The sequence below is a fragment of the Pyxicephalus adspersus genome, chromosome 10 (genome assembly GCF_032062135.1).
Source record: "Pyxicephalus adspersus chromosome 10, UCB_Pads_2.0, whole genome shotgun sequence".
In the NCBI taxonomy this organism is placed as follows: Eukaryota; Metazoa; Chordata; class Amphibia; order Anura; family Pyxicephalidae; genus Pyxicephalus; species Pyxicephalus adspersus.
Window position 1 is genome coordinate 28,994,346 of NC_092867.1, and position 27,412 is coordinate 29,021,757.

General features: G+C 37.9%; 1 long non-coding RNA gene across 1 annotated transcript in view; it reads left to right on the forward strand.

Annotated features, from left to right (window-relative positions):
* Positions 1–27,412, forward strand: part of LOC140338943 (uncharacterized) — a 69,779-nt gene that overhangs the window by 1,512 nt on the left and 40,855 nt on the right. Inside the window, exon 2 of the long non-coding RNA XR_011922344.1 lies at positions 26,851–26,904. This is a non-coding gene — a long non-coding RNA (uncharacterized lncRNA). The remainder of the gene's footprint in view (positions 1–26,850; positions 26,905–27,412) is intronic.

The following is a 27,412-nucleotide window of genomic DNA, read 5'->3' on the forward strand; positions in this document are numbered from 1 at the left end:
ACATTGACTTGTGAAAAGTAGACTAATCCCTGGCTGCCAATCTGATTTTTGTATCTTTGTGTAACGTATATGAAATCTGAGTTACTTTATGAAACTACACTGCGCATCATAACACTTTTTTTTATATTATACTATGAATGTTTCCCTAAAGTAGATCTAAATCCAATTTCATATTCTCAGATTTTATAGAATAAAGATCTGCAGCTGATTCTGGGTGAATGTATGCAGATAAGAAATGACTAAAGGAACCTGGAGGAGATCAAACACTGAAATGCATAACAGGGTGGAAGTAGAATTTTATATTTACAAAAAATACAAATTTTCGAGTGAAAGTAGACAGCACAGTTCTGTTCTATGGGAAGGGGAAAGGATGAGCGGAAGGCTCTGAACTGCAACTTTCCTATCTTCCTATTTGAAAACAACAGCAGTTGGTCATTTAGTGATCCGGCACTGTGGATCACTATACTTTGTTTGAGTACAGCTGTACTGATTCTAGATTTTCACCCGGTCACAAACATTCATCTCCAGCAGTGAAAACCTGTGTTTTAAGCTGCTGTGTTTAAATGCCAGTCTTTTGTATGCAATCTCTCCTTAGCTGTTTTGTAATGTCCCAGTACAGAACAAATGTCCCTGTTGTGGATTATAGATTTTATAAGCAAGTAAACAATTTAGCTCCAGAGGGTCAGCAAGCTTGAAATACAAGAAACTATGCTAAATAATACCCGTCACCAATATGTGTGAAATGTTCATGATTGCTAAACATTTTGGATTTTTCCTCCAATACTTTGATCTCTGAGTAGATCTGTTTTGTGTAAGACTGTTTATAAATATGTAGGCGCCATGTGTGAGCTCACTCCCATCTCATACTTGCACATTTGCCACACATGTGCAGTTGTGGCAGTGGCTGCAGTAAGAAGCGAGCCATCCCAAACATTACTGTATTTTAAAGAAAGTCTACCATACGTGGAATTAGGATCTTATATATTGCAAAGCTTTACCTGTTTTGTTATTGCTGCACAGTTATTCTCAATATTCCATTAGGGAAATGGGATAACTTATCATAAGCACATTGGAGGCAGGACGTCTGGCTGATAGCTGCCCAGACTGATGAAGAGGAGCACACTCCTAAATAAGGGTGCTTTACATGTTCCCTTATTTGGGGGAGATCTGCTCCTTATCAGCCCAAATACTTATCCGGACACTCTTAGGACCATGTTTAGATGCATGAACACAGACTGGTCCACGGATTATAAAAAATGGTGTGTGTAATTTATGGATTCAAAAATTTCCCTTTTGTTGGCTTTTTTATTCTCTTGTCTTCATTGATAGGCGATATTATTTAAACCTGTTCCAGATTGACCCCATTCAATAAAATATTGGAGTATTGGTGGTTCTTACATCTGGTTTTATATTTAGGAGTCTTCTCTTTCATTATGTGCTCCTTCTACAACAGGAGTCATTTGGGTATATATATATATATACAATGAAATTGGTGCAGTGATCAAAGCAAGCATAAATATTGGATTTCTCCAACTGAAGACTTTAATTTCAGTATCCATAATATTTGTAAAGATTTTTTTCTCTTTCGTCTGTTATGAGTTTGTTTAGAATATTCAGAAACCCATGAAGATCAACTCCCCAAAATGACTTGGTCCTTGACTTTCATCTCATTAAGTGCCCTCTTTCAGTGAGGGTTCCAAACAGTCTGAAATTAGAGAAGGGCAGGAAAAAACTCTGTATGTTATTGTTGTCACGATTAGTCTCCAATGTTTTCTGCTACTCAAATATCTCTGCTGTGTTTGGCATCGAAGGATAGTTCAGCACAATTGTAGAGTGCTGCAATTATGCAAGTTTAAACTTTCTTTAACTTTTTCTAAGGTTTAGAGAGATCTGATGTACATTTAAAGCACTGCAAACATACTTGTGTAAAAAAACTTAAAGTAACACAAAATCAATTTTTTTTTATTTAAATGTAATGCTTTAATATATATTACTTTACATTAGACTGCTGTTTATTTGTCTTACTCTCTACCATTGTTCCTGATTGGAAGGGTATTCACTCCTGTTGTATAATTTTTTTGTTATTAGTATGTTTGGCTGTACAGTTGTGTGCTGTGTGTTGAAAGAATTTTTTTCATTTGTATGCTTTTGTTTGAAGCTTTGTGAAGTTCCCTAGAAGGTGCATAAGTCATTAAAAGTGTACCCAGCTAAAATCTAGAATCTAGACAGATACATCAAGCCATGTTTTTTTCTTGATTGTAAAAGATTAGATTTCTATCTCTGCTATCCAGGGCTCCAGACATTCCCTCTTAATCCCATACACTACAAATTAAATCATTTCTTTTCTGTCTTGGTTTCTTTTGAAGAGTTCCTCCCTTTTTCTGTTGTGTAAGGAGAAAATGTGAGGGAACAATTATTTCCTTTTCCGGTGACCATAAAGGAAGGAAGGGCAAACACATGCATTAAAAAGTTCTAACCCATCTTTTTTTACATAGGGAAACCCTCTGAAATAACTTTTGGAGAGACAAAGATTTCTCCAGGTTTAAGAAACCCCTGACAACCTCTGGGGAACCCTATTGTTCCAAGAAACCCTTTCTCTCCCTATCCAAAACTTAACTTTACATTTTTATGCAGCGTGTCGCAAGCATCATGTTTAGCAGTATCCTAACTTAAGCACAAACAAAATTTAAGCACAGAATAATTGGTGTTTCAGCAGAGTAATGTAGCTACCTGTGTATCTACACAAAACATGTATTGTTGTTTGGAGTACGTGTCTGAGTAATACTGGCATAGAATATAAGTAACAAAAGTGCAAATGTAAGCACTGCAAGAAAAGGCTTTTTTGTCTCTGTCTCTGTGTCTGTCGCTCGCTCGCTTTCTTTCGCTTGCTCTTTCTTTCTCTCTCTCACTTGCTCTTTCTCTCTCTCGCTCTCTCAATAAATAAACAAAACTATGTCATCTACAGCTTTAAGGCTGTTGCCCTCTAAAAGAATATCTCCCTGCTAAACGTCATGTCTAAAATGTCTTTGCGTCCAAAAATATTTTAAAAGTACGCCCAAGAATGGTCAAGATATAGACTAATCTAAGTGTTTGATGGTAACACTTGTTCATCCTAATGGATTCTTCACTGATGCCACATTAAGAAAGGGCACAGCAGGGCACAATACCTGTGGGTCTATGACTTCTGGTCTTGTCACACTAAAGCTGCGTACACAGTTCCAATTTTTGTCGTTGGAAAGGATCTTTCACGATCCTTTCCAACGACAAGGGTGTGCACGATGCATGAACGATGCTGTACATACAGCACCGTTCATGCTCTATGGAGAGGGGAGGGGGGGAGCGACGGAGCGGCACCCTGCTGCGCGCTCTCCTCTTCCCTTTCATTAGGATCGGCTGTCGTCCATCGTCCGTGGATCCGGCAGGTCGATCGTCCGGACGATGGACGACACCGACTGTACACACGGGAGATTTTCACCCGATAATTGGCCGATGCCGATTATGGGGCGATAAAAATCTGACGTGTGTACGTAGCTTAAGACTAACTACTCAACGGTGAAGTACAAAACAGCTTATCTTGGCAGGAAGAGGGGACACGGAACAAATTCTTATGCTATGTATTCTGGCTAGGCCTTTCTTCTCGTTAAATACAGTTTGATGTTTTCTTTAATGCTAAAAAGATTTTAAACAAAGCCGTGTACCTGCCATCCAAATGTTAAAGTGAAATTCTAAACACCCCTAAGTAGTACAAAAAATAAACCCAATGTGGCAGTCCTTTAAACATCAAATATGTTCCTGCCATATGGTAACTGTACACATACTATGTAATGGAATACACAATGACTTGCACATCTGTAAACACAACACGTCATTGTATATAAGGGGTAATGAACCATAATGGAACATGAAATGTATCGTAGCCAGAAACCTGTAGATTTTCCAAAATCCTGGGATGTCCAGTTATTCATTAGCTTTAATTAGGTCCATGCATGGTGTTTACAAAAAATTATTAAGAATGGAACATGAAATCCACGTCCTAAAACAACAAAAACAGATGGCTAAAATGTAGTTATTTTTATTAAATCATGATATTTTTGGCATTCACCATTAGTTAGTTTATTTTTCAACAGTTTTGTTTACCAAATTCCAATGGGGCCAAAAAATGTGTTATTCTGCAAAAAAATAATTTTATTACTGTAAAAAATTAATGCTGCCAAAAAATATTATTTATAAACTGTATTTATATAGCCCCAACATATTACACAGCGCTGTACAATAAATAGGGGTTGCAAATGACAGACAGATACAAACAATGACACAGAAAGTTAGGAGGACCCTGTCCAAATAAGCTTGCAACCTAAGGCTAGGTACACATGTGCAATGGTTCTCGTCTGATAATCGGCTCAGGGCTGACATAGGACGAGATTCTTGCCCATGTACAGTGCTCATCGTACATCGTCCGAACAACAGTGCTGGTGGATCCACAGACGATGGACCTCGAATGATCATGTGATTAAGAGGGAGTGCAGGGGGGTGCCGCTCCATCATTCTCCCCACTCCATAGAGCAGAATGGTGCTGTACGTACAGCACTCGTTCATGCATCGTCCAATCTTTGTGGTTGGAAAGGATCATGAAAGTTAGAGAGGGTAAAAGTCTCGATCTAGTTTTAAATCCTAAAAGGGTCCTGTGATGTCCTGGTATGGCCAGTCCTCTAAAATTTGGCAGGCTTCGCTGTCTGGCGTCCATGGGCATCAAGATTGTTACCCACCAAAGAGCAGCAAGTTTTTGTGGCTGGCTGATATCCTACAAATATCTCTTAGTAGCCCTTGAAAACACTGTTGCTGAAGGTTTGTGCTAAACGCATATGTAAGCCTGTTGGATAGGACTCCTGTGTCTGGAAAACATATGTTTTTCTGTTGGATTATGCAACCATGGCTCATTGATGTTGAAGGTTCACACAAAAAGCTACGTACACACTTCCAATGGTACTCGCCCGAATCTGAAGTGTGTACAGCGCGCGTTGTACGTCGTCTGAACGAACCGTATCCATGTATATGCATATACAGAAAACCCAATGACAACAAAGGTAAACCCTTTGCACAAAACCCTAAAATGGAAATATTTAAATATTATATATTTTTTTTTAACTTGTGCTAAGTATATAAGCAGTCATCAATCCCTACCGGTAATAGTAGTTCCAACATGTCACCCAAGAACTGACTATTCACTGTCAGATCTGAGTGCACAATGCTTCCCAGTCCTTCTCCTACCTCTCCTAGTTTGTGTTCTACTGTGAGATTATAGGAGTTGATACCATGTCAAAGCTAGGCAAATTTTCATGTAAATGTGTTAATTTGTCTCTTTCGGGTCAGGCTTCAGCTGTAAATATATAGTGTAAAAAGTTGGTTAGATGTGCAGTTTGCATATAAAAAAAGCCTTTGACCAGGAAGAGTCCCTTTGGCTCATCCTTTTAACAATATACATAGAAGGGTACAGAAAATTCTGGCAACTTCTATCAAAAAATAGTTGCAATTAACAATGCTTTGGTATTGTCATGTTTATTTCTTTTGTTGGTACTGGAAGAACACAAAAAAGCAGAGAAAAAAAAATCTGAGACATTCCAAACAAAACGTCAAAAGTGGCCTTGACAAAGTTATTTGCATCCTTAACTTAATACTTGGTAGCACACGCTTTGGAAGAAATAACTGATATTAATCACTTTCTGTAACAATCAGTGAGTCTTTTACATCTCTCTAGTGGAATTTTCGACCACTCTTCCTTTGCCAGCTGCTCCAGGTCTCTTAGATTTGAAGGTCTGTGTGTAACACACTAAGCATGGAGAAAAGAAGGAAAATCAAAGAATTGTCTGAAGAATTGAGAACCAAAAGCATGGATAATCCCAAAGCTACAAGTACATCTCAAGTAATCTTAATGTTCCTGCGTCCTCTCTGTACAACATTGTAAAGAAATTTACAGCCCATGGCACTGTAGCTAATCTCTCTGGACATGGACAAAGGAGAAATACTGATGATATGTTACAACAAAGAATTTTGGAATGGTGGATTTAAGAAAGTCGATCAACTTCAAAACAAATTCAAGCTGACCTGCAGTGTCAGCTTTTACTATCCGGTGCTATCTGAATGGAAAGGAACGCTATGGCAGGAGAGCCAGGAGGACCCCACTGCTGACAAAAACATAAACAAGCCAGATTGGAGTTTGCCCAAACTCACCTGTGAAAGCCACAATCCTTCTGGGGGAAAGTCCTCTGAACAGATGAGACAAAAATACAGCTTTTCGGTAATGCACATCCTTCAACTATTTACAGAAAACAAAAAAAGCCTCCAAAGAACACAGTCCCTACAGTCAAACATGGAGGAGATTTACTGATATTTTGGGGTTGCTTTGCTGCTTCGGACACTGGTAGTCTTTTTGCATGATATTAAAAAATCTGAAAACTATCAAAGAATTCTGGGGAGCAATGTAGGGCCCAATGTCAAAAAGCTGCGTCTCAGTCGAAAGTCATTGCCTACAGCAGGACAATGACCCAAAGCATACTTCAAAATGCACCCAAAATATATTAAGACAACGCGCCGGAGGGTTCTGAAGTGGCCAGCAATGAGTCCAGACCTAAATCCCATAGAGCATCCGTGGAGAGAACTAAAAACGGCAATTGGTAGAAGGAACCCTTCAAATCCGAGAGACCTGTTGCAGCTGGCAAAGGAAGATCCAAAATTCCAGTAGAGGGATGTAATAGACTCACTGATTGTTACAGAAAGTGAATTATATCAGTTATTTCTTCCAAAAGGTGTGCTACCAAGTATTAGGTGCAGGGTTCAAATAATTTTGTCTAGGCTATTTATGACGTTTTGTGTGGAATGTCTCAGATTTTTTTGTGTTCTTCCAGTGCCAACAAAAGAAAGAAACATGGCACCGTCAAAGCATTTGTAATTTTAACAATTTTCTGAGAGAAGTGGTGCATTATCTGACATAAATGCAAGGGTGCCAATATTTTCGACCCTGACAGTACTTTCACCACAGTTATCTGCATGTTTGTTTCAGGTGTGACTACTGAATCAAAAGATCATCTTTATATCCATGCAATTGGTATTCTTTAGAATATAATCAGCAATGGCACTTTACATGATCTTTCAGTGGAAGGTCTGCTTTAAACAGTTTGCTATCTCCAATGCTTGTGTCTGAGCACTGAGTTAGAGGATCATGTGAAGATAATTTCATTGCTTTTCTAAAGAATGAGTCTGTCAACAAAACAGTGTAACTACTGTGAATCTAATCTACTTTACTAATCAGACACGGTGTTTAAAAGATGTTACTTTATAAAATAAGGACATTTGGACGTCACTGGAACATTTACTAAAAATGGGTTGCATGTGAAAATTTACTTGATATTGTTAACTAAAGAATGAAGGCCATCCTTTATAATCTGGAGACCCTTAAAATGTAACGGGGTGAAGCATTTTGGTTTGAAAGTCTATTGGAACATGTGCACTATTCACATTTTATCATACAAACAACATACCCATCTACATGGATCTTGCTATAAACATAGTAATACTACTAACCACTAGTAGTCTGTGCTATAAAGACCCAAACAAGCTTGAAATACATCTTCAGAAAAATACAGCCAACATTTCCTGGGCTAGGAAGGACACGTACGTTGTATCTCCGTCACATTATTGTAAGGCCTAAACATAAAAAAGGCTTATGCAGAATTTTGTTTGTCCTCTGTAATAAATTCTGATAAAGTCAGTTTTATTTGTGTGAATTAATGACATTTTAAATCATTCTTTACAGGAACTCCTGACCTCTTACAAAAATGTCTCCCATGGTTCAGTATCTGGGTCTTTTTGTCCTGTACTTACTGCTCAGGGCTACAACAAGCACTGTATTTACTTTCCCAGAAAAATGGTTGCTTAATTGTACAATGCATTCTAGAATGGGCTGATTGAGATATTCTAAGAAAATCTTTGTCTGACACATTGCCTGGCTGGACATGTTTGGGCTGCCTGTAACACAATAAACCATTTGAATGTGTTGAAGAAAAAAATCTTTGATACAAGGAAGAGTGTTAAGGTATAAAACCTTATGTTTAATATATTTAAATTTGCTAGTGATGGTAGAATTGAAATCCAATCATAAAAGTTATTTCTTAAGGTTAAACATGGCACATGGTGTTCATTATGCCAACACAATTTGGTAAAGTTGGTACACAATGGTAAAGTTGCCAATAAGCTTTGTTGCAGAACTTTTGGGTCCATTTGATCCTGATTGTTGTTCATTTGGTTTAGTAAATCTTCCCAATTATTTTAGGTCAGCCAGATGTTAGGGCAATACCTGTCTGACTTACCCTATTATATATTTTTTTATTTATTACCAGGAATGCAGGAAGATGTATAGGTAGGGATAATGGGGTGGGAGAGAGGCTAGGAATTCTGCCTGGGAGACCTCCAGGATGGAGAAAACATATTGATAATAGATAACAAATATGGAAGCCACACATACAATTTTCCTCCCTGGAAACAATCTTTCATGGTCGTGTAAACACCGTGCCCATTCTGTTCTATGGGGAGGGGATGAGTTAGCCGGATCCCGCTGTCATCTCCGCCCTTGATTTGTATAGCGGTCGTTCTTGGCTTCACCCTGATGGATCCATTAACGAAATCGGCCAACTAGTGTACATGGGACAAGCAATTGATAATCATCTGACTTGTGCACATAACCCTACTTCTGAACCCTGATTCTAAAGAGCTAAGAAATAATAAAGACTATTCTTTTTCATGGTATTCCCCATTAATAAGTATTCTATAACTACTGTTATATTTACCCATTACTAAAAATCTCTTACCCATACAATGTATAGTAATGCCAGAAAATATAATTTGTCCTTTTCCAATGACCTAAACATATCACATGATTTTTCTTTTTTCTACTCCATTACCATTACATACATCAGCCAAATATAGTGGCTGTTTATAAAATATTTTATTCATGCTGAATTACTTCATTGAGTTATAATGTGCAAAGTTCTCTGTGAGGTTAGAACCAGAGAGAAGGACTGGAAAGGGGGAACAATACCCTCCTTAATGGAACCAGAATTCAGTATTCATGGTTTTAAAATACAAATTATATCCCCAGGGCTGATGAGATGTGCAGCAGATGGATGGTAGCCAAAAAACCCAGAAACACAATCCCTCTGTGGCCTGTTGAAGTTTCTGATGTAAAGTATTAAAGGAGAGAAAGGGGACAGTGCAATATGTTTCATGCTGCTTGCATTACCTTCACAGCTTAATTTTAAATTGTTAGGGTGTCTCATGATACTGTACATGTATAGAATATGTTCTAGAAATATTTTCTGACTGTACTAAGAAAATCAATGTCAATATGGATTTTCATGATGGCACATGGCTATGTAAACTTCGCATTCCTTCGGCTGAACTCCGAGCAGGTTATAACAATCATGTACTGTGTTTGTTAAAAATCATTGAATTACTAACAAATACTGTAAGTACCTGAACTTGACTTGGTCTTAGCCAGTTGAAATCTTCTGTACAGCAGAACTTGGAAAGGCGAACAGGAGCAACCATGCAAATGTGTCTATCCAAATACACTGTGGGGGCAGGGACTAGAGCATCCCAAATATATCGGCAAATGTCAGGAATCAATACCGGCAGGGAATTATTCTGGACCATGAATTATTTTTGAAGGAACTTGTTGATTATTACAAAATCACAGAAATTAGGGCCATTGTACTTCAAAGGATCTAGGGGGTGTATGACTTGGAGAAGAAGTCCTTGGATTCATTTAACACAATGTGAATCCTGAATATATTCGTATATATCTAGATTTATAATTTAATTGAAAAAGAAAGAAATATTTGGTGTAGACCATTTATGTGGTCTGTATTCTGTGTGAATCAATGTGTGAAGTCAATCTGTATATCTGCCCAACGCTTTTCACGCAAAGGCATCGTCGGGGGTTATTAGAAGTTACATGGGTTAAAATAATCAGTTTTTTTGTTTTTCATTTAATTTCTTTATTTAGTTAGTTCTAATTTTTGTATCTCTTAAAAAAGTCCCAAGTAGCCGATTCTATATTTATGTCCTCACAAGGTTACTTTAAGTGTCAGCTGCAGCTCAAAGGAGAGTGTCTGCTAACCTGTGAATGAAGGTAAGTGAAGTATTAGGTTAGTATCCTGTTGCATTAGAAGGCTGCAGTGTAACTGAGGAATGGCTGGAGTAGATACCTCAATAATTGGCACTGTTCAACACCTCTCCCACAAGCCAGCTACTAACATTTAACACAGTGACCGCACTGAATTATCACTTGGCCAGTTCATCAATAAGCATAACTTCATTCTTCTTGCATGCTTGCATGTGGTTACTATGTTAGGCAATGTGTAACTATATCCAGGGACTTGGCCCTCTTTACAAGTTGATATGTTGACAATTCCTTTGGCTATGAAGGTGTTAAGCAGTTGCAGAGAGCTGTAAGAGGTTTCCAAGAAAACGTGCATATTATTAGAAAGAGTAACCTAGTCTACTGTGATCACCCTAAAAATATCTGGCAGGAAATTCAACTCCACAGGGAACGTGCTTGGGCACCCTGTAACACATTTTAGTGGGATTGTAAAACCACGCTATGTGCCAAAAATGGCCCATATACTCCATACCAAGTTCATATACGCCTCGAACATTGCTTCTAAAATCACATAAGACACAGGAATGCTGCAGTGCATGCTCAGGGCATGGATTAGCAGTAACTAGAACCCAAACAATGACACTAAACCATTAAAAATAAACATAGACTCATCTTAGCTGGTCATACACAAGCACATATTTCATGACATACCAAGGAAGGTCACGGAATCTTAAAAAAATTTATCAAAAAAAAGTCTTCGGTTGATTATCCATCTAAAGCAAGTCAAAATGAGTTGAATAGAAACTTCCTTCCACGTTGGCAAATCTTAGTTATTTGTTTAGAGTGCAGTGAATCATGGAAATCAAATTACAATTGTTGGGGTGCAATAAATAATAAGGAATATTGAACCCAGTGGAATGGAAGTACCACATTACCAATCTTGAATTTTTTTTATAGATACCAGCCAGAAGAAAATAAAGACTTATAGGTACATACATTGCAAACACCAAGAACACCTTATTTAATTATTCATTACTCCTGTGTAGGACTATGCATTAAAAATGCATATTGTGCTTATCATAAGTTCTCCTTAAAAGCACATGGTGAAACGCAGCAATACCTGTCATACAAATGAGGAGCAATGTATAACCTAAATGTTTCCATTAAAGCAGAAATAAATATGTAGGACGCAAAATAAATAGGGTGCTTCCATCTTCCTTATCATCTCCTACTACAGATTATCTTTGGCCATTTTGAGTGGCATTGCCAGAGTGATGTAACTCCCATGCAGGCAGGCGGAAGTTCAGTCAAATCAGCACACGCAAAGGGAAGATGCACATGCTCAGCTTTAATGGCAATCAGATAGGCAAGACACAATTGTAGAAGCGACATCACCCGTAAAAAAAAAAAAAAATTGGCACCTCTTGTTTATAAATTTATACCACTGGGAAGTGAGATATTTTTGGGACATTTAAACAAGTTGAACAGTTTAGGCGGTAGAATCTGACACTTAATCTGCAAGGGTAGTGTGTGCCAGCAGAGGAGCCCTGACTTCTTGGCTTCATGTGTAACATATTTTTGTGTTTCAAAATGAGCTGTAATTTTGCCATTTCTGTGGCTTAATATGTTGTGATAGTGGCTCCAGGTAAGGATACTATTTAGACCTCCTTTAGAGATGTACACATGGTCAGTTACACAGTATTTAATTATGGATCCATCTGCTTTCCATTTTGACCTGGAATTTGTTTAATACCGCCTGAAGCAATTCATACACATCTAAATCCATTGTCTGTCCTGCCAGTTCCAGGTATAGGGACCAGTAATCCAGCATAGTCTGCAGACTCCTATTTGGATCTTGTGAAGACTCCAACGATGGACAGTTAAAAGAAATTTCCACATCACACAGTTGGTGATTTGAACATTTAAATGACCCCACCTCTGGACAAAAAGAAGACAGAAGACCACCTGACAATAAATTTAGGTATGGTGTTTTTATTTGAAGCCGGCAACTACTGGCAGAGGGATGCAGGAGTATAGGGTAGGGGAGGGAGCACCCTAACTTAAAATATGAACCACGCCTAAGTACACATAACCAAATGCTGCGGAACACAGTCAATTGACTAACTGCAGTGAGATCTTCGAGCATCTTGGAACTTGTGCCCATGGTCTGAGTCAATCAGCATGGACATTTACATGCTCTCTACTTTTTGCTTGTATGTAATCCAACCACGTAGAATTTTCTTTGAGGAGAAAGCTGTACCATATTGTGACTTAGAAGCTGAGGTAACCTGACTGATACACCACACTTAAGCTTTTTGTACAATTTTTTTTCTGTTATTGCCCAGTGTGTATAAGCTATGAAACAGTAGAACTGGACAGTGGATTTAGTCATCATTACCAACTCAGAGGATCTGAGAAATGGAGAGGTGCGTAAGAAACCAGGCAGCAACAAAGTCCCTGGACTGGAAGTTAGCCCAGTACTCCTACAATCAAAGCAAATCAAAAAATCTGTTCTCTAAAGCCCACCTCCAGTCAAATAACAGTGAATTGAGGAAGTAAGCCCTGCACCAAACTCCAGTTAGGAGATCATAAAATAGGGTGTCCAAAAAAAAGTTAACCCAGTATTGGATATATTAATTCTGTATTCCAAGTATGTACTATGCAAAATGCCAGGATCTAAATGCCTATCTCAGGATATCAGCAATATGGCTATCTACATTCATCGGCCGCTTTATGATTCAAGGAACAACAGCTCTCAATTGGACACCAGGTGGCCCATATAAGATCATTGCATTTTCAAAAGCCCATGTGTATACAGGGTCTTGCCATTAGCTAAAATCTACTATATAATGGTATGGTCAAATGTACACCAAACAACACCGTTGTTTTGTAAATCACCTATTTTATTTGGAATATTTTGACTTGCCTATAATAGTGTCTGAAAGATGAATTTTACATACTACTGTATGTAGACAATAACTACTATACAACCTGCTGCAAGATAGGCAGTTCTAAGGAATGGTTTCCATCTTCTTAGCATTCCCATAATATTATCGGATGAATTCCATAAAAAAGAAAATTTGTGCAAGCTCTGCAAAAATCCTAACTCCCCCTATTTACTTTATGTACTGCTGCATTCATTTTACTTTTTAGAGTTTCCCTCAATCTGGTTCTTTCCTTGGGCCTGTTATTCTCATTATACAGTTTGCATGAACAATCAACAGCTGAATATTTAACACCAGGGGGTCACCAGTTCTAGTTATATCCCCAGGGATTTGGATGAGATTCCAGACGGGCATACTTAAAAAATGAACAGATGAATGTGCTGCGGTTAGTTAAAAATATTATACATACTTGTATTATGAGAGTTTAAGGATCTTTATTATAGCCCACAAGCTATGCAATTTAATTATATATAAAATAAAAAACCCTTCGGTGTCTCTAACAATGGCTTTTAAATTGTGTGTGTATGTATATATATATATATATATATTTAAAAACTTCTTTCTTGCTCAACATTTCTCTGGTATATTCTTTATTATGAATTATAATTCTGTAGCTTTGAATTGCAAAAAGAAAGTTATACATTTTTCATTTTCGTACAGCATCTGTTTACCACCCTTTGAGTGGATAATTACTGAGCAACAAGCAACTCAATATGAAAAATTCTGAAAGATTGGTTTAGTATATTAATAAAAAATTGGTATATATTTGCTATTATGTAATTTTAGTCAATAGAAACATTCATTTAGAAAAGAAAGGCCTGCATGATATAGGATAGAGCTAGTTTTCAGTTACATTACAAGGAATGGCATATTTAACCCACTGATACAAGAAGTAGTCAGATACAAAAGTTTTGGTTCGATGGTTTTATTTTTCCCCCATTTAAAATGAGCCCTGTTTATGATCATTTATCAAAGTGAGATTGCTAAAAGCCCTTAGAAGGATGGTTTGAGGGTGTAAAATACCCTAATTATTTAGTGGCAGCAAGTCAGTTTGCCTTTTTAGAAATTTGACCAGGATCACACCAATAACGAGATGTTTGGCAGATCACTGGCTGGAATATATTTTCTCCACTAGTGGCGCCCAGATAGTTTCAATCTGAACTGAATCCAACTTGGATCAGAGCTATTCTGTCCTCGTAGCTTGTTGAGGTCTAATTCCAATTTCAGATATCCCACATTCACAATATAGGGAGGGAGTGCATATAAAGTCTCTTATCTCTTACTTTACATACTGCCCTTAAGGATACCTCCTGTGCTCTTCAATGAACTGTGCTTAAGTGCACAATAATAACTGACATATTTCACTTCACTTTAATGCTGTCTGGAGCAGAGGTATTCTTCATGTGCCGTCCAGAGCTTAAGGACAATGTATGTATAATAATATATGACTTTATTAGGTACACCTTGCTAGGATCAGATTGGACCCACTTTTATCTTCAGTACTTTCTGTGTTTCTTCATGGCATTGAATCAACAAGGCGCTGGAAACATTCAGGTTTTTGGTCCATACTGACAATAGCATTATACAGTGCTCCAGATTTATTGGCTCCACTCTCATTTTACTAAATCTCAAAAGGATCGCTCTTTAATTGAGGTCTGGTGACTGTGGATGTCACTTGAGTACAGTAAACTTATCATGTTCAAGGAACCAGTTTGAATTTTTTCAAGCCTTGTGACATGACACTTTATTCTCCTGAAAGAAGATGGGTACATTGTGGTCATGGAGGGATGGACATGGTCAGTGTTACTCGGGGAGAAATATCAAACCAAAAGCAGTAATCCTGAGCCACACTCGGGGTGGAATTGCCAGGGAGTTTTAAGCCTTAACTGGTCCCCATGTACATGCGGCCTCCTCCAGCCATGCCCAACATCTGCATTCTGGGGTGTGAACATTGGGGGGTGCGAGGTCGGGGAAAGAAGATGCTGGCCGGGCAGTATGAGCGTGAGGCTGGGAGGCGGGAAATGTAAAATAATAGGTATTTTCAATGTACCATTTTGACATTTAAAAATACTTGTTGTTCAGACTGCCAGGTAGGTTAAACAACACTCAATTGTTATCATGGGGGTTATAGTGTGCCAAGAAAAATTAAAACACCATTACACTACCACCACCACCTGAATTGTTGTTACAAGGCAGGATGGATCCATACTTTTATGTTGTTGATGCGAAATTCTGATCCTACTATCCGAGTGCTGCAGCAGAAATCTGGACTCACCTGACAATGTAACATTTTCAACCAGCAGTAACAGCAATTTGTTTGAAGGAAGGCTCCACATTACATTATTTGTAAGAGTACAGATGTGAATATGTTTACATGCATAGTTCTTAATGTTTTCACATTACCTCTGCATTCGGACCATAAGACGCACCCTGATTTTCCCCCCACTTTAGGAGGAAAAAAAGTGCGTCTTATGGTCCGAAAAATACGGTACCTGTTCACCTTTTTCCCAGGGGTTTCCTGCTTATCTAGTACCCATCCCTGACCAAGAGGTTCTAAATTTCAGGATTATGATACTCCCCCATTGGTAATGGGTGCATTTATTCCTTGCTCTACAGCCAAAAAAATGTCTACAGCTCATTCAGCAAAGTGTCTTCCCGTGTGCTGATGAGTACTGGAACTTTTCATTATTGCCACCTTGCATGCAGAAATGTTTGGATTATTGCATGTGACATTCAAAAGTAAGGGAACCTCTTTTTCAAATTAGGGCAAACAAAACAATTAAAGTGTATCCAGTAATCTGACCAGTTTGACATATTTAGGTTAACATATTCTAATATATAAAATATGTAAATATAATACCGAATAAAGGAACAAATGTTTATAATTAGAGTAATGATATTCCTTAAAGGCAGGTTATTGCAATGCGAGGCCAAGCAAGTGTTGACTTTAAGTGTAACCAAACAGGTCAGTGCTGGTACATAAGAAGCTTGATTATATATATAATAACATAATTATGCATGATATGTTAGTAATATAGTTTAAAAGTTAGAGCAGGAAAGAATAAATTAGAAAGTGAAAAACACTATATAAATCTGAATGATAGCAATTGCTGGTATATTTAGCTTTTATGGGATCAAACCAAGCATTATCTTACTGAACGTACTAATATACAGTGCATCTACAGCTATTATGCCTGCTTTAAAACACACAATTTGGTACTTGAGACATGCAGTGTTCTACAGAAGGCTTGTAAGAAAAAAAGCAACTTACTTGAGTTTGTACGGCTAAGAACCCCCACGTTCAGTCTTTCTTCTCCTCTTGCAGCAATAGTTCAGCTTCATTCCCCGTAATGTAGAAAAAGTAAAAATAATATAAACAGAGATATCTTGCTTCGAATGGTTGTACCTGGCAGAAAATCTGTTACAGAAGTCATTATAATCGCTCCTCCATATATATTAGGCTGATGGGTGATCCCACTAACAGACATCTATCTAAAGGTATAGGTGAATTGCAATCTATATTTACCGCCAATACATGTGTTTCCTACTCCAGTATCTGCAGAAATTCCCCTTATTGACTTAAATGGGTCTATATACAGAGAGTGTGGATGTCCTCTAATAATGTCCCCATTAAGGAGAAAATTTGCAGAAATGTTTACCATTTAAATCAAACCCTTGATTATTATTATTATTATTATTATTATTAATAAACAGAACTTTTATAGCGCCAACATATTACACAGCGCTGTACAGTGCAAATGACAAAGGAATACAGACATTGACACTCGACAATAGGAGGGGAGATATGTAGCCTTTATTGGGTATTGTTTGTTATTATTTGTGCATAAGTGGGACCACTTCAAATCTTAACTTTCATTTATCAAAGAATATTGCAGAATAAAAACTAACATTGAAGCAGTCCAACCATATGATATGCAAGCAAGAATCTGTGGGGGAGGGGGTTGGTGTAGTATTTCCAAACTGTCCCTGTATGAATCCATATAAATCTGTCTCCGATTTCCTCCCTAAAAAATGTAAAGCTCAACCATATACCAGGAACTATCCTGTCACTGAAATACCACGCTGATCACAAGCAAAGTAAATGTATAGGTAGAACTTTGTATGTATTTTCCAGCTGCTGACATTTAGAATAAATTGTGATACTAAAATAATGTGTATTTCTCTTCAGTGAGTCACTATTCTCATCTCACCGTGGCATGGCAGCAGTAGTGACCATTTTAATGTACTGGGCAGCCAACAAAAACCCGGAACCCTTCTTTTTTAGTGTTTCCCTTATACTGCAAAACCTGGACCCCTTTATACAGGTGTTTTTTTTTTCTGCATACTATAAAGGCTCCCTTTGGTATGACTGTTACTATTCCTGACAACTTCTCCTTTTTCATGTAGATTCAGATTTTAGAGAATCTCTGAGATGAACTAAAGTTGTTTATATTTTGGATCAAGTGCAGCCAGAAGGATTTTCCTTATGTGGATGCCTATGGTAATGGGCCGTGCCAACATTGCAGAGGCAACTTCACTGAATTGTAAAAGTTGCTTTTGGGCACACATTTGCTGTTTAGGGTTTGAGCTATGGCCATTGTGGCGTTGCAAATGTGGTTTCCCATGGCGTGGTTTGCCTGTACTGATCACACAGCAGCAGTTTGTTGTGGTTGGGAGCAGCAAACCACGTGGTTGTACACCCCCGGCCCGGAAGGGCCCTCTAGAAGTATTTAAGCATTGTTACACCATCACAGGTTAGCTGGACCTGACTTGCAGGCTTTATAAGTATGTGTGTAACTTTGCAGCAGAACTAAGAGAAAATATAATATAAATACAGGTACAATAATGATTTTTATTAATGGGAGGCCATAGCTCTACTTTATCTTATAATGTATTCTGCTAAATTTGGGAAGCTCTGTACTTTGAGTTTCTTTACACTTCCTATTTGTTGATGAAACTTAACTAAGTTGCTGCAACAGTTGTCACTAGTTGTTTCCAAACTTTTTTTTCACTTTTTGCATTGCACACAAACTGTTCTTACTCAAGTGGTCAGTTCTGCTTTTCTGGTCATTGCATGGTTTTATGGTTTTCCTAACATTGTAACCTATATTGTATTCTAAATAATATATTGTATTTATTTTCATTTTTTTTAAGTGTGTCCTAAGAAAATCCACCCAAACATTTAATTTTTTGTATAGGCTGGCGGCTTTTATTGCCCACTGATTACATTTTTATTGTGAATGTCGTACAAACTTCTCCTAATTGAATCTACAAACTCCTCCTGTTTGCTAGACAGGCTGGGATCCTGCAATTTAGACCTTTGAATGTAAGTAAAAAAAAAAATGAACCTTACCCCACAGGAACAGTAGGAGCATATGGGTACATTGCTAATGTGTCTCCTTTTCTATACAGGGGTGACATTGATAATTTAACACTAATTGGAATTGCAGTGAGAAGGAATGCTTGTTCTTGTTGTTCAGGAGATTTGAAGGCATCTCTCCTTTCTTTTTTCTGGTGGTATGTACAGTTAAAGCTGAACTCCAGCCTTACCTTTTGTTTTGCACATGTGTAGACAGTCCTGTTCTGTGCTGAAAGTGATTTATTCCAGTTTCCCAGCACATTGTGAATTTCACAAAACAAGCATTCTTGATGTCAAATCAACTTAAAAGATTGATCAGACCACTCCTCCTCATCTGTGCAGTCTGTCCAGCAATGCCTATGTGCTGATACAGTGTGTGAGAGGCAGTGTTGTGAGCTGAATTCTGCTGGTGCTTATTTCACAAAGGTTTCTTCTAAACGTACCCTCAGTGGAGTCAAAAATTAGTTCAGTGGGGCATGATATTACCGGGCTACTAAGAATATACCTACAAGCACAGACATGCAAAGGAGCTGGGTTTATTTTTTTTTAACTCATTATGCTGTCAGCAGAGGCAGAGGAGAACTGATCGTAAAATTAATGAAAACTGTTCGGGAGATGAGCTCAGTATATGGGGAAGACAGTATGAAGCAAGTTTGTGGGTTGTCCACAGACACAAGTGGGAGGGTTGTTCTAATCTCAGTAAATAGGATATATATATATATATATATAATTTTTTTTTCAATGTAGCAATTTTAGACTAGACAATATCTGTGGATATAGATTTAAAAAATCTGCTAAAATACTGTGTTTATAGGTAATTGAGATATGATATTTATTTTCGGTGAACTCAAATGCTCTGCCACCTCAGAGGTTAAATCAATACAATATTACATTTAAACTTTGTTCTGCAGCTTAGAAGCCAGCAGCACTGCTCATAAATTACTTCTAAGATGTTCGTTTGTGTATAAATCGTCTTGAACAGAAGGGAGGTTTTACCATCCGCCTGGCCGAGGCCCAGTGATTTATATTGTCTGGCTTTTGTTGGGAGACGCAAGAAGGCTGCCTACACATTATAATTTTCAATGACAAAACTTGGAGGGTGTACTAACTGGTGACAAATCAAGAGAACAGAGCCTCAAGCAAACCACAAATCTGTGGTTTACTAGTTGCCTAATCCATCAACAGCTGAGGAATTATCAAACATATATTAGGACATACAGAAGACCGATCTGTCACTATATGTGCTAATTATATGATATTCATAGTGGTGTGTGACTGCGTACTTTCCTTGGCATGAGGCATAAAGTCGTTTAAATTAAGGGGAAGCTTAAGGAACGGTTCATACCCCTGTCTTGTATCCTCCATTAAATGCCAGGCATAGTACAGCTGAACAGTTCAGTCCTATGGAGGAGAACACAATATGCTGCCTCCAATCCGTCCTCCCACTCGATTCTCTATGGAACAGAAAAGTTCAGTTTTATCAAATTCTGATGACAACTTTTTCTATTTGTTTAAGGTGGAGTAAAAGTTTTATGGTGCCACATTGCCTTATAATTGTACAATTTGTTTGGAAACTTCGTTTTTGAGACTTTTAAGACCTCACAAACTGTGATGACATTTAGCAAAAATGGATGCAAGGCTAAACATTAAGCTAGCCACCCTATTATTTTCTAAAACTAAACACACATGGCTCTCACAGGTGGCATTTCAGTCCACTTACCTGCATTCAATTAGCACAGATTATATGCCATTCATTTGTGTGATGAGGGTCAGATTGCACTGCCTTTAGTTCCCCCATGGCACTTTGCTCTCCAAATATTGTTTTCCCTTTACATTCCAGTATTAGACTTTCTTTGTTATAATGTTGTTGTATTACTTTCATTGTTATAAAGTATGCATTCAGTTTAGCATTATTTTCCATCCAGACATTTTTTTTTTTTATATGATCAATACTTTCCTTATCATTTTTTTTAAATTTGTCCTTTAAGGAGGGGGACACGCATTTCTAGTAAAGATCTACAACACAGACCCACGGAGGTTCTTTCTGTCCAGCTGATTTCTTATCGATTACATTGTTGGTGATAAATACTTAAATCTAGCCCCTCTCTATATCCTGGACAAGGAGAGGGGTAGGTTTCTGTAGTCCTGTTTCTTAATTTGTGGATCAATATTAATATCAATATCAGTATACTTCTCAACTGACCTGTTTTCATCGCAATGTTGGTTTCATAAAATGTACAAATATTGCCATGACCAGCCACATTCAGCAGTTATTTATTGCTGACAAGACGCACTGCACCCAAGATTATACTACAGGAGTTTGGGAGCATTATATAGCTATCTTCCTACCAGCATTTAACCAAAATTAGGAGATGGTTTTCTGGTGGATTTGGCCAATTAAAACACATCTGGAGGTTTCTGAACATGAGAATTGGCAGTGCTAGCTTTTTGTAGATTTTTATGTTATTCTGAGCTTTATAGCTTTTACCATCTCAAATGCCCTTTGTAGGGTTTCTCCACTTTGCAATAGCGGCCTTTACTGTATGCGCCCCCATACCCATGGCAGGGGACTAAGTAACTCTTTAGCAATTATGTCTATAGATATGCAAATTTGGGAAAGTCATTGATTGCATATTAGTTTCAGAGGGTCAGTCTGAGGGGCTAATATTGCATCTCCAATGCTCATTAGAAAATTAAAGGTTTGTTTTACTCGTTTGTAACTTACATCATTCACAGCAGAAAATATACTCATTTCATAGCTTGCTCTACAGAATGTAGAGAAAATGAAGGAAATCTTCATTTTGAAAGAAAATCTTTGATTCCTCTTTTCTCTTTCCCTTTATTTAATATTTAATGAAGCTGCACCCTTCAGTTAAAGAGAGGAAAAGAATCCCTTGGTGTCTGCTTTAATGGAAATGTAATGCTTATGGTCAAATTCTCTTTAACAAGCTATATTAATAGAAACTGTCTCATCTATTATGCCAGCAGCCTTGAAGCACATTCTGCAAACATCCCAGCTACAACACAAGCATTGGAAGCTGTCTTAGAGTTTGTGATTTGGGAATGGGAGCTGCTTTCCTATAAGCAGATGTGTGGAGCAAAGTTCACCCTGAGTGCAGCTACATTGGGAGCACAGCAAGCATTGTTCTGTCAAGATATAGAGATTGGGATAAGTAGCTAAATTCAATATTCCGAGTGGGGGAAGGGGCGACAAAATTTACTGCTGGTGTAATATTCCAAACAATTAGGTGTTCATTCTTTTCTTCCTGTTTCTCTTCCCCTCCCTACAGGACCTCTTTATAAACAGAAACAAGAAACTTCACTTCTTGTAGAATTGCCTGTTTTAAGGGTGACAATACAAAATACAGAATAATAGTTTGTAAAATGAGTATCAAAATCAGGATTAAAGTTTTAACCGGGAAATTATACATTTTGGTGGGTATTTTATTAGGTATATGAGGGAACTCTGCGGTGATCAAGACATAGCCCCGTAATATGATTTGTTTGCTTTTGGTTATGCAGCACTGGTTCCTGTGGGTGGGGGGCAAATTCCTTCTTCTTATGTGGAATCTTAGATTAGGGGTTTATTGTACCGCAACAAATATGGAGAGAGGGTTTGGGTAGCAGAGTGTCATGGCAGCTCACATCCAAAAGTAATCCATACAATCTACACTGACTGCTGACCTTTTGGCACTCAGGTTGAACAGGTAAATTCTTTACAAATGGTGAGAGACGCATATCTACCTAGGAGTGGGTCTCCTCTTTGAAATGAAAGCTACGGATAAGCGAGTTTTTAAAACTCAATCTCGCGGCGAATTTGGCCTTTCTCACTTACTGAATTTCGCCGATCAAGGTCAAATTTAAAAGGGTAATTAACCTCTAGTGCTGGGGATCACACATCTTCTGAATGAATGGGGCCGGCGACGCATTCATCGGGAATATCCCCGGCACTAGAAGGTAAATAACTTCAGTACAGGGGATCACACATCTTATCAATAAATGCGGCCAAGGCGGCCACATTCATTGAGAAGAGTGTGCGATCCTCGGCACTAGAGGTTAATTAATCAGTTAATCTTAATTAGTTAATCTAGTGCCCCGGGGATAGCAAACAGGAGGATTCCCTGCAAATCCTCCCGTTAAAATTTCCTAGATCTTCTGATGGTTTCATGAAATTGGTTCGCCGAAATTTTGTGAAACCATCTGAAGTTCGAGGAAATTTTGGGGCGAATGCCAGAGGCATTCTCGCTTATCCCTAGTGAAAGTAAAATGAAATCCCCCAAACTCAGCACTAATGGGATAATCTCCTGAAACACCTCTCCTTTGGCTTCTCCCTGCTAAAGTAATTTTACCACTGGGAACCAGGCTCATCCCCCTCTGCGATTCATTTACCCCCCTAGCTTTTTTTCTGTTCCATTGGAACTCCCCCCCCCCCCCTCTATTTAAACTTAAACTAACTAAGTCTAACCCCTAATACCTTAAAGGAGTGTGTACAATGTACAGTTGTGAAGCTTTGTGGGCAGAGATGAGAATACTGGGCAGTCGCAGAGCAGCTGGTAACTAGTCATGGCACCCACATTTCGTGACTGTCTAGTTGTAAAAGAAAGACTGGTCTGTAGTTAGAATTCAGTTCAGCTAGCAATGCATGCAATGCCTATGCACTTTACAGTGCAGAGGGATGGACTGCCATTTATAGGCACCACACATTGGCAGGTGTGTAACCATGTGGTGCTGCAAAGCCCAAGTGTGAGTGGGCCTTTTAGTGTTAGTAAAAACTAAACCTAAAAATAAAAAAAAAATGTGAGCAAACAAGCTTTATTGCTTTAACTCTTCTCTAATAATACAAATTTGCCTGCTTATTTGCAAGCATCTGTAGAACGTACACAGAGCTGCGCATGTGAAGCTCAGCATACCTTTGTGCCACAATTGTACAAATCTCACATGCATTCATCCGAGTTAACACAATCTGTTCTCAATGGATCGGGACTGATTCGGAATCAATTAAAATCTCGAAGTAGGAAAAGGACCGACGAAGGAACCAGGAGATCAGAATGCAGTTCCATTTTAATGTTTACCTTCCTTCCCTGTCTGGACATTTTTGGCTTAATTCTGCAAGAAAACTGTAAGGGGATGTTGAGAGTAGTCTGCCGGATTTTTATAGGGAAAAAAAACTTTAAATCATCTTTCTTTTGTAATTTAGTAGTTTTGCAAAAAGGACAATAGCAAAATCAAATGGGCCCCACTTCCTTTCTCATCACAAATTCACATGCAGCCATATAGAGGCCCCTAAACTACAATACGCAATGATGTTATTACCTGTATAAATTACTGCACAGACAGATGGTGCCAGCTTTAGGGCCATGTAGCAGTTCGCCTCCTGTGCTGCTACACCATATGCTGTTTCAAAAAGTGTATCTTAACTGTAGTTTTTAATAAATAATAACATGAATGTACAAAAGAGCATCATCCATCAGATTTGGCTAGAGCAGTGCCATGTACCTCGGCAGGGGCATTCATATATTCTGGCATTCTACCTTTGTCAGCCATCTACCTTATGTTCTAAGGAAGAGTCCAAGTCTTAAGTTACGTACACACGTCCAAAGGGCCGATATCGGGCAAGAATCTGGCGTGTGTGCAGCATCAGTCGTCCATCGTCCGAAAGACCGTCCTGGTGGATCCATGGACCATGGACGACTAACAATCCTAATGCAAGGCAAGGGGGAGAGTGCACAGCGGGGTGCGGCTCTGTCGTTCTCCCCCTCCACTCTCCATAGAGCAGAACGGTGCTGTATGTACAACACTCGTTAATGCATCGTCCAGTGCTAGTCGTTGGAAAGGATCGTGAAAGATCCTTTCCAACAACTATTATTGCACGTGTGTATGTGGCTTTAGTTTTGAAAAAAAGAACGGTAACTCCACAAGGACCCTTTCTGTACTATAATTGCACTTTGTTGTGCGGTGTTTGCAATATACATGAATGTAGTAAGGAGATTTTGGTTAGAAACACCCGAACAGATGTAGCTTGTAAAAATTAGGTTTTTGGACATCAGATAACACTCTTTGAACAAAGAGTGCTGACTGGCAGATAGATAAATCCACAGATGTCACTTCAATTTTGTCTGTAAACAATTAGCACTAAAGAAATTCAGAACTTCTAAACATGCAGCATGGAAAAAATGGAATTACCCAAGGGCAGATTCCATGGGCCCAAATCATATTGATTCTGTTATGGGGATGTGTAGGAGTAAGGGAGGAATGTTGTACTCTCTCAGGACAATTGCAGTCTATCTGTTTTTAATGCAAGGAAAAGGATATTAAAGGAACAGATACACAAAGAATTATCTGCCACGGAAAAAAGACAGACTGCATCTAATTCAAATTAAAAAATGTGTACGTGTTACCAGACAAAAGCAAACCAGGGGCTTCTTTCTTACTCTTTAAGGTTTTTTTTAAAAAAGGTAAAATTTTGTTTTAGAGAGTACATATTGAATATATATTAATGGTACACAAAGGCCTCTATTTATAATACAGGGAACCTGACATTCAATCAAACGTTCTCTGGTGGGAATCAATTACAGCCATTGAAACACATCGACCTGGAAGATTCTTACGATATAAAGAGAGTCCTAAATGTTCACATTTTTCAGAGTCTAGTTTCATTTTTATAGATTGCTGAATACACTATATCAATTACATTTAGATAAAAAATAATAGAATAATAAATTTACGATTCCACTCCATAACCACTATATCTGTGAAGAGAGTAGTTATTATCCAATAATTTTTCTTTAATTTTTTAGTTTTAGTGATGGATCAAATCCTGTTTAATAGAATTTTGCAGGTTTGAAATGTTTGAGAAATACAAACTAAAACAATGCATCAAAATTACTTGTGTGGAAACTGCTGGGTAAAATAGGTAGATCAAGGAATTGGGCATCTATATCAAGTTCCTTGCAGATTTTCCTGATGGACACACATTCACTGTGGTATTGTTTCGATAAAATTATGCAATGCCACAACATTTATTTCCCCTGAGTTGCATTCGTTTTTTTTACCATGATGGAAAAGTCGGACCACTGCATAAAGTCTTCTCCAGCACCTGCCAAAGATGGGGTTAAGGGTTAGGCCCTAGTGGTGGCCAGTCCATGAGTGAAAATGATGTTTTGTGCTCTTTGAATCTCTCTTTCACAATTTGAACCCAATGAATCTTGGCATTGTTTTCTTGGTATATGCCCATGCCTTCAGGGAAGATAAAATCCATTAGTGGAAAAACCTAGACATTTAGTATATTCAGGTAGTCTCCTTATTTTATTATAATGTTGCTGAACCTGACCATCTGAAGCAACCCCAGATCATAATGCTGCCCCCATAGGCTTGGGGACATGGATAGATGGACAGGCACACATGAATTTCCCAGTTAAACAGGTTCGAAGACGGTATAAGGAAAAGGTGATCCTTGTAATGTAAGACTGCAGTCCTAGGTTGTCCTACTGTTTTATTATACATGAGTGTTAATGAGCTCTCTGTTTTCTCATACCAAAAAGAAAGCCTTTAGTGATTCAATGAAAGAACATAAATAAAAAACTGTGGTTTTTAGTCTATAAGCTTCTTTTCAGTGTAAGTAATCAACAAACACATATAAACAAATTACGCCTTCTTGATACATTCAGACCATCACAAATTTGTCATGGTTTTCACATTTTAGGAGATGATTCTCCTCAAGCAATACTTTGTTCTTTGCATTCTAATCATCCTTTTTTCATTTCCTTTATGTCCAAGTTACAAATCATCTAATCATCAAATTAATTTTTAAATACTGGAAAAAATGAGCAGATTTTTTTTATTGCTCACAACATTTTTATATTGAGAACATATTAAGACAAACTTTTTGGGGGGGATAAAGAAGTGAAGAGTTAGACCCCTATGTCAGATTTATTTGTGTCCCCACAAAGGAGATTCAATACCATTATTTGACTGTTATTCTGAAGCCAGAATATGAGGGTAAATCCAAAAGTTTGACTTGGCTTAGGAACAGTTGATGGGGGAATTCTTGAATTGGGGACACTTGTTCAGGGATGAAAAATTTGATTGAGATTTCCTCTCCATCTTTAGAACAGGAAATGAAGGGAAAGCTCCCTATTGAGGTTCAGACAGCAAAATATAAATGTAACCCTTCCATGGGCTATGCAAAACTTAAAATTTGGCTTGATGTACATTAATCTATCTGTGCATATTATATGTTGAGCCTGCAGATTTCACTCAAAGCAATTGTTTTTCCTCAAGTTCTTGGTACAATGTTTTAGGGATGCCTGATATCTGCAATGTATTTTGTGCAATATTTTACATTTACTTTTTTTACTTTTTTTGTATTTATAATATCGTTTTATTTCTTTCAGGTCAGTAACTCTTTTGCCACTATTGAAGAAAAGGGTACTTCCGTTTCCAAAAAGGTCAGTAATGGCTCTTTACAAATTTCTCCATTGTTAGTTGATTAGAGACAAACTAGAACTGTAGTTAGCAGTTTATGGGAAGGTTAATCAGGGAACATTCCATGGAGGACAAGGATACTTTAGGACTCTTAAATTAGCCCATTCCTTCCCCCACCATGAACATTTGCATGAGTATTTTGGTGAACTTTGTGTATGTTTACCTATTTCTGACATCTCATTATTTACAAGCACATATCCAGGTCTGCTGGACATTTTTTTGTTCTTATTGTACAACAAGCTGTTGTGTTTGAGAATGGACTATAGTGTTTGTATCCATTATATTATTTTACAGCATTGTAGGCAGTCCTGAATGAATTTTCTGTGACCTCAAAATCCACTTACAAGCACAAAACTTCTCTTGTGAAGACTTGATTTATTGGGTAGCACAGATGTCATAAAACCAGAGACATGTGTGGGAATCTTTGTTCTTCTGTCCCCTTCAAGACTAGATAATGTACAATGCTGTCAT